This window comes from Vitis riparia, chromosome 4 (genome assembly GCF_004353265.1).
Source record: "Vitis riparia cultivar Riparia Gloire de Montpellier isolate 1030 chromosome 4, EGFV_Vit.rip_1.0, whole genome shotgun sequence".
Taxonomy (NCBI): Eukaryota; Viridiplantae; Streptophyta; class Magnoliopsida; order Vitales; family Vitaceae; genus Vitis; species Vitis riparia.
This window is the reverse complement of record NC_048434.1, coordinates 3,689,066-3,697,250: the sequence shown is the minus strand read 5'-3', so window position 1 is coordinate 3,697,250 and position 8,185 is coordinate 3,689,066. Positions and strand designations below refer to the sequence as shown.

The following is an 8,185-nucleotide window of genomic DNA, read 5'->3' as shown; positions in this document are numbered from 1 at the left end:
TTGCCTAATGTACATTTGATAAAACTCGGGTTTGAATGAATTTGAAAGTTTAAAGAATAAACCGAGTTTTTCAAAGATGTATGAAATGGTATGAAAACCTTAAGTGCACCCATGCATTCATCTTACATTCATTTCCTATGATCAAGGGACTTCCAATAGTCTCGATCTTGTATCCATTTGGTCCTTGAATGAATTTCCAAAATTATACCTGAGATTCTTTACCATTTAAAACAATTAGTCACTTAACCATGATTTGTTACCATCAAAACCCGATTAGGAGAACCCTTGGGCTAACAATTACGTAATAAATAAATTAAGTTGCAGTCTCTCTTGTTTGCATCCATATCGATCCTATTGTCACATTGAAACTTCCTTTTAGCCAAGATTGGTGGTTGATACCAAAAACCTACCTTTTTGTACTGTATTATTACTACAATTGAATTTATACTTGCATCATTTATCTAAAAAACGTTTTTATTAAAGATAAGCTAGTACTTCCAATTAATGTATATTTTGAAAATTAAAATATAAAGTTTAAATCACATTTAAGCCCAAATCACATTAATGATCAAGTAATGTCAAGGTCTAAATTACACTAACGACCAAATCAAGTCAAAGCTATCCGGTCATATTAAGACCCAACTCAAGTCAAGATGCCTAAATTATACAAAGCTCAAATCAAGTCAAGACTCAAAACCACATCAAGTCAAAGTACGAATTAAACTCAAATTAATTGAGATCAAGCTTTAGCATGCTCTAGATAAATAGAAAAACAAGGAAAGAGCTAGATAAAGTGGATATTATATCTATAGCTAGAAAACCAAGCTCTCTCTCTCTCTCTCTCTCTCTCTCTCTCTCTCTCTCTATATATATATATATTATATATATATATATATATAAGTATGATTGGTCAAACCATATTAAAAACCTTTATATCATTTTTATCTTTATGTTATTACACTAACAAGTGTGATCCTAACTAGCTTCCACCAACATAATAAATTAATGGAGACTTTCTCCAAATAACGTAAACCTGATATTTTCTATTCTTGTATGATTGGTATTTGTTTTTTGAGAAAGTGGGAGTGTGTTCTTGGTCTTTTTTTTTTTTGTTGCTCCAAATTAATCTAAAAGAATCTTTCGAACTAGCAGTTCCCTAGCTTTAGACCTTTGTTGATGAATGAAACGTAACCAATATTCTCTTGTATTTCAACATGTATGAAATGGAAAAACCTTTCATATTTCATATCTTCCCATAAAAACACAAATTTTATCTCATCAAGGTAAATGGTTGAGAATTTAAGTTGGTACTTTTTCTCTTCGTCTATACTTTCTTGGTTATGTTTGATTTTTGAAAAATTTGAGGAAAAATATAATAAAAATAAAAAAGAAAAAAGAAAAGAAAAGTGGAAAAGAAAAGTGAAACCAAATAAAAAATAAATTCAAAATTAATAAAATATTTTTATATGCTTTTTGAAATTTAATTTACTTATTTCCCTTTATCATATAAATATTAAATAATTTTAAAATACATAAATTTGTAATTAATTTTTGTTATATATATATTAATATATTTTTAAATTTTTTTTTACAATAAAACCAAAGATGTGAAAACCATATTCTTTAATATTTTTTCTTTGGTTAATATTTTTTAAGGAACCAAAAATAGTTTAAATGATTATTGTCACACTAAGTAAAAATCTTGCAGATAAAATTAAATACAAAGAAATAATTTGGTGATAAGGTTGCCAATTGCCGACTTGCCTTCAGAACCATTTTATCTTCTTCTACAACAATAGGTTGCCAATTGCCAACTTGCCATCAAAACCATTGAATCTTCTTTTATAACACATGTTTGTAGGATGAGTCATTATCAAGGGTGTCGTCCTGATAAGAAAACAAAAGAGACTAAAAAACTAAACAGAAAAGCTGATGGTCATTGTATTGCTGCTATGGCACTACTTTTCCAGTACCGAAAAGTACCACCCAGATAAAAATGATAACATGATCAAGGTATATTGCTTTGTGTCTTATTAATGTGTATTTAAATATTATCTCTTTATATTTATCAAAATCCTCTTACATATACATGCCAAATTAGCTATCAATTCATTTCACTTCTTCCCACCCAGCTTAACCTTATTTCTCTTGGTGTCTCTAAAACTACTGTTCCTTTCTGTACAGTCCTTTCTGCTACACTTCATGACTTCAATGGAGTTTCATCTTCTTCCCATTCTGAGTTTCCCTCTCTGTGAGACTTTACTTTTACCTTGCTAGCTTTTAATTTTGGTAACATACCGGTTATATATAGAAGAGGCCTATGCTAGCTTTACTTTCTCATCTTCCACGTAATTTTTTCCACGACATGCAGAATAATTAATACATATTTATGTTATTTTGCAAAAATGGCACTCATCCTGCATTTTTCTCAAATAAAATGAGCACTTTCTTGTTTGAGAATTTTGTAGGAATAGTGTAAATAATTTCTATTTTTATTTTTAGGAATTATTTTTAATTTATTTTATTTTATTCTATTAGTCTTATATATATATTTTGTAAAAGTCCTATTGAGAATTATTTTTTATTTTATTTTATTCTATTAGTGTTATATTTTTGGGAAAAGTTCTTTCGAAATTGTGTTAGTAGAGTTTCATTCATTTTATAAGTAGAATCACCTTACATTTTGTGTCATCTTCTAATTACAAGTGGATTCCCATTGGAACTGTATTAGTGGTTTATAAAGTAAATCCGTATACCAATTTTTCAGAGAGTTTTTCAGGGAGTATTTTCATACATCTATTTGGATGAATTCTTTCGAAACCCAAGTTATACACATCTAGCTTATAGAGTACACATCTCGCTCTATTCTTCTTATTTATTATGTTCTTTATTTGTATTTTTTGAGCTAGTCTCTTGTTTCCATACCCTTAATTCCAACAAATTTAAGTTTGTGGGTATTCCAACTTCTCCTAAAGCTTCAGTGTGTAATTTATATGCATGAACCTGGTGGCAGGTGGTGGTAGCAGTGAGCCATGCTTCTCTACCTTCTGAGGATTACTGGAAGTTGGCCTTGCCAAATACTCCAATGCCGAGGGCTGTGCGAGATCTCTTGCAACTCAGTTAATTATAATTGAATCTCTAAACTCATATGCAACAATTTTTTTCCTTTTAGTTTGGTGAAGAAAATAATTTTCTGTCGAATATTAGTCGGCAGCTTATTCTTAATTTCACTGCTGAATAATTTGCAGACTCGATGGAGGATGGAAGTTCTATCAATGCCAGCGAGATTGTGCTAAATGCCTTCCCAGGAAATGATTATGTCCAACAGCAAAACCCATCAGCTGCCGAAACCCCCACTGAAGATCGACCTCAAGATACTTCAAGAAAAGGTTACTTCTTTGGAAAAAGACCTGCATTCCAGCACGAAAATGAAGATGCACTTCAGAAAAACTACAAATCGAGCTCTGTTCTTACCCCATCAAATAGCCGACTCCATACCCTTTTCATCTGACAAGCTACCAGAAATTCTAAATAGGTTTTCACTTAAGCAAGATTTTGAGGAAGCTGAAATATACAAGAGTGTGAACAACCAGCCCTGGAAGGAGATTCCAGGTTCTGTGCCACATCCTTGGAGTCCCTAGTTGATTTCAGCATTTCAGAGCTTGGGAAGAACATCAAAGCAATCTCAAATGAGGTTGAAATGGTGGTTGCAGACAAATCAGTGGTGTGCCATAAGCAGAAGTACCCATACGTTGTGTTTTACTGCCATGCAATCCACAACACAAGGGTTTACACACTTCCATTTGTGGGAATCAAGGATGGAACCAAAGCTGAAGTTGTGGCTTCTTGCCATATCGATACATCGGCTTGGAACCCGAAGCATGCAGCCTTTAAATTTCTGAAAGTTAAACTAGGAACTGTCCCTGTTTGCCATTTCCTTCCCCATAATGATATCATCTGGATTCCCAAATAACTAGAAATTTGAAGAAAGCATCAAGAATTTGTAATTCAGTCATGCATGATTGGTTAAGCATGTAAAATTATCTCAATTATTTCTATGAAATCCCATTTTAGTTACTATTACTTACTAGACACATACATAGAGTTATCTTAGGTTTTTTGGAAGAGTGAGAGATACGAGTGGAACAATTAAAATGGATAAAAAAAAAATGAGAGGGAAAAAAATGCTTTTGAAGGAAAATAAAATAGAAGGGTAAACTTGTTCAAATATAATCAAAATTAATGAAATCTATCATGAGTATATGAATTATGGAGAGAGAAAGGGAAAACATATATAAATTTGTATTAAGAATTTAAGAGTGGAAGAGAAGGTGGGGACAATGGAGATGGAAAGATGGACAAATCAAGAATTTGTAACCAATTTTACTTCTCCATAAATTGAGAATGACATATTCCCATTTGGTGTGTGTTCATATATGGATTTTATGTCCTTTTGGGTGTACCCCACTTCTGCATCAAACCCAGCCTTGTTTGCTCATATATATGTATATCTTTTTTGGAATCAAATATAGCCACATAGCCTTAAGATATTTATTTTTAATTATTAATTAATTAATCTGGAAAATAAGTGGTGGTGCCTTTCATGTCATCCATTATTGTGATCACAATTTTTCTTGTATCTTCAACAAATATTTTTAAAATCAAAATATTTGAAAACATGTTAGTAATGAATTACTTAAAAAAATTAAATATTGTAATAATTATTTAAAAATTATAACTATTTTTTTTGTTTTTAGAATATTTGAAAAATTATTAAAAAATAATTTTCTTTTATTTAATTTTCAATAAAATAAATAAATTATCATACATTTTTATTTTTATTTTTGAATTTTAATTGTTTTTTCAAAGTAAATAAACTAGAAATGAATCATTGAACCCAATATTGGTACCAATCACTTCATCAATGATGAGTGCCAGCATGGCCATGGAATAAATTCTTGGCACCACTGGATACAGACAATCGTGATACTTAATTTAATTTGTTTGGCTTATCACTTTTGCTAGTTTTTGTCCATTCTCATTTTGTATTTTTTTTTTCTTAATTAAATTAAACTGTGAATAACAATAAAAAAAAATTAAAAATTATTTATTAAATTAAGACTTATTTATTAAATTTTACATATATTTGATGACTAAGATTTAAATTTAACAAAATTGGGGAAAAATAGCCATTTAAGAATTATTTGAAATAGATATTTTTTTTCAATTTTTTTATTAAATAAAATATTATTGAAATCATTACAAAAATACTTTTCATTTATATCAAATATTATTATTATCATTTTTTTAATACTATAATATTGTATGAAAATGATGTTGTACGTTAATGTATTTTTCTTCTTCCGGTCAGGATTTTATCCTTCTGCTTGTCAAGTTTCAATTCTTTTCAAACAACTTTTTCTTTTCCCCTCAATTATTGGTGCAATCTAAATGGTTTGGATTTATATCAAAATATTAATTAATTTTTCTTGAGAACGATATTGTATGAAAATGATTTTATAGAAATCACTTTCATAGAGCTTCTATTTCACATGCGATCTTAGAAGATGTTAAAGCATACGTCAATAATGCAGGCATGCAGGTGACAATTTAAGGAAGAGTTTAATCGATTGTAATGGTGGCCCATACAGTCAGTCTTTACGTAAAAGGCAATGAATGAGCTGGCTTGGACACTCACCTTACAAGCCATGGCTTTCATTGCACAAGCGGCGCAAGTGAGACACCATTAATATAAATTCAATTAACGTAAAAGGCAATGACGGAGCTGGTGCTTGTACACTCACCTAACAAATAGTACAAAACCTGAAAGGCATGGCTTTCATTGCACAAGTGGGACACCCAAATGATAAAACAAGGCAATAAAGAATTTTTATTGCCTTGTCAAGTTGCTGACTCCATAACCTTTTCATCTAAGAAGCTACCCGAAATTTTATGGCACACCACTGATTTGTCTTCAACCTTCTTCATTCCCACTCCAAATTCAAACTCTTGGTTCCGGAACCAAACATAACCTTACAGCTTTGGGCATGGGAGTAGGAGGCAAAACCAATTTCCAGTAACCCTCAGAAGGTAGAGAAGCATGGCTTACTACCACCACCACCTGCAATTCAGTTGCATTAATCACAATAACACAGCTGAAAGAATATTCGATTGACAATATTCATAACAAAAATGAAGAGGAAAAAGATGTGGACTTACTGAAAGAAAAGCCAGAATGGGAAGAGGACGGAGTGTGAACGCTCGTCAAGTTGCTGACTCCATACCCTTTTCATTTAAGAAGCTACCCGAAATTTTGAACCGGCTTTCAGTGAAGGAAAAATCTGCAGAAGCTGAGCTGATGAAGAAGGAGATAGAAGAGTGTGAGGAGGCTGAGATGGATGGAGAATCTAGGTTCTGTGCAACATCATTAGAGTCCCTAATCGATTTCAACACCTCAAAGCTCGGAAGAAATGTGAATGTGCTGACGAATGAGGTAAAAACGGGAAATCAAGAGTATGAATTTGGAATGGGAATGAAGAAGGTTGCAGACAAATCAGTGGTGTGCCATAAGATGAACTACCCATATGCTGTTTTCTACTGCTAAGACACGGACTTACATGATTCCATTGGTGGGTGCTGATGGAAGCGAAGCTAAAGCCACGGCAGCTTGTCACAGTGATACATCAGCTTGGCACCCACAGCATGCGGCCTTCCAAGTGCTCAAAATTAAGCAAGGAACGGTCCCTGTCTGTCATTTCCTTCACAACAATGCCATGGTCTGGATTCCAAAGTAAGGGATAAGCTGAAAGCCTCAAGCCCAGTTGCATTATCAGTTCCATCTGAAAGCTGTTTGTAGTATGAATGGTTTGAAACTTAGAATAAATACAGGTTTGAGGATTAATGTGTGTAGTGTGCAATTGATGCTATGTATTCATCAACGTGTCCAGGTTGATTAAGGAATATTATGATATGTATAAATATTGTGTACAATAGTATTCAACAATGCATGACTATTTTGGTTGTGATCAATGTTACATACTACAGAGTTAGCCAATATTTTTTTAGTTTGTTTTTATTTTAATTTCAATCGTATGAAATATTGGAAATAACCTTCACTGTTTCATTTATCTACGGAGAAAGAATTGAATAAGATTAATGTCGTGCCCAGAAGGCAAACACCATATGTATAATTTGGGCCACAAGCCCACTGCCCACCCACCTTTCATCTTTATTTCTAATTACCGAATGGGCATCAACAGGGACAAATAAATAAATAATATATAATTTGGGACAGAAACTGAGCCCACTGCCGACGCTCAGGGGGCTTTTTTAACTTTTGCGGCAATTTTAAAAAATTATAATTAAAAAATGGTAGTTTTGAAAATATTGATAGATTTACGACAGTTTTGGCCACGTGGAAGGTGTCTTTTGAAGAGACACCTTCCATAATTTTCAAAATCATGAAAGAATTGAATTTAAGCTAAAGGTATCTCTTCAAGAGACACCTTTTACAATTTCAGAAAATTTGATTTATATTAAAGGTGTCTCTTGAAAAAACACTTTCCACGTGGCAAAAAATCCAATATACATTAAAGGTGTCTCTTGCAGAGACACTTTCGACGTGGCAAAAAATCCAATATGCATTAAAGGTGTCTCTTGAAGAGACACTTTCCACAATTTGACAAATTTAAATGTCTTATGAATTTGATTTTAAAGCTAAAGATGTTCTTGACATATGGGTCGTTCATCTTATGGCACACCACTGATTTGTCGGCAAGCTTCTTCATTCCCACTCCAAACTCATACTCCTGGCTCCCCGTTTTGACCTCATTCGTCAGCACATTCACATTTCTTCCAAGCTTTGAAGTGCTGAAATCGATTATGGACTCTAATGATGTTGCACAATACCTTGCTTCTCCTTCCATGGCAGGCTCCTCGCATTCCTCTAGCTCCTTCTTTATTATCTCGGCTTCTAGGTTTTTGTGGTTGAAAAGTACAAATGATTGACAAATAAGTAGGTGCCAACCTAGTTGAAATGTATTTATTTTGTAGTGATGTAAACTTTTCCCACATTTTCAAATGTAATGTATACATTCAATGAATAAAATAGTTAGCAATAAATATTTTTATTAATGTAGCATTTTCTATTTCTTGAATATTTATATATATATATATTAAGTGGCGG

General features: G+C 32.3%; 2 pseudogenes; both read left to right on the top strand.

Moving 5' to 3' along the window:
* Window positions 1-2,213: 2,213 nt before the first annotated feature.
* LOC117912488 lies at window positions 2,214-3,973 on the top strand (annotated as a pseudogene).
* Window positions 3,974-5,836: 1,863 nt separating this feature from the next.
* LOC117912489 lies at window positions 5,837-7,038 on the top strand (annotated as a pseudogene).
* Window positions 7,039-8,185: the final 1,147 nt, after the last annotated feature.